Source organism: Oryx dammah, unplaced genomic scaffold, assembly GCF_014754425.2.
Source record: "Oryx dammah isolate SB20612 unplaced genomic scaffold, SCBI_Odam_1.1 HiC_scaffold_21, whole genome shotgun sequence".
NCBI lineage: Eukaryota > Metazoa > Chordata > Mammalia > Artiodactyla > Bovidae > Oryx > Oryx dammah.
In genome coordinates, this window is record NW_024070205.1 from 73,785,626 (window position 1) to 73,786,425 (window position 800).

The window sequence follows — 800 nt, forward strand, 5'->3', positions numbered from 1 at the left end:
ACTATTATGAAATTACTTTAATCTTGTTAGTTGTGATGATGTGGCTAATTAGGGAAAAAGCCTTTACTGTTGGAAACACATATTTAAATATTTATAGTGAAATGTCATGATGTTTATGGAATTTATTTTAAAACATTTTAACAACAAACAGATGGAGAAACAATGAAAACAGTGACAAACTTTATTTTCTTGGGCTCCAAAATCACTGCAGATGGTGACTGCAGCCATGAAATTAAAAGATGCTTACTCCTTGGAAGGAAAGTTATGACCAACCTAGACAGCATATTAAAAAGCAGAGACATTACTTTTCAACAAACTTCCATCTAGTTAAGGCTATGGTTTTTCCAGTGGTCATGCATGGATGTCAGAGTTGGACTATAAAGAAAGCTGAGCACAGAAGAATTGATGCTTTTGAACTGTGGTGTTGGAGAAGACTCTTGAGAGTCCCTTGGACTGCAAGGAGGTCCAACCAGTCCATCTTAAAGGAGACCAGTCCTGGGTGTTCATTGGAAGGACTGATGTTGAAGCTGAAACTCCAATACTTTGGCCACCTGATGCGAAGAGCTGACTCATTTGGAAAGACTCTGATGCTGGGAAAGATTGAGGGCAGGAGGAGAAGGGGACAACAGAGGATGAAATGGTTGGATGGCATCACCAACTCAACGGACATGGGTTTGAGTGAAATCCAGGAGTTGGTGATGGACAGGGAGGCCTGGTGTGCTGCGGTTCATGGGGTTGCAAAGAGTCGGACATGACTGAGCAACTGAACTGAACTGAACAACAAAGTCAATGAAGCAATG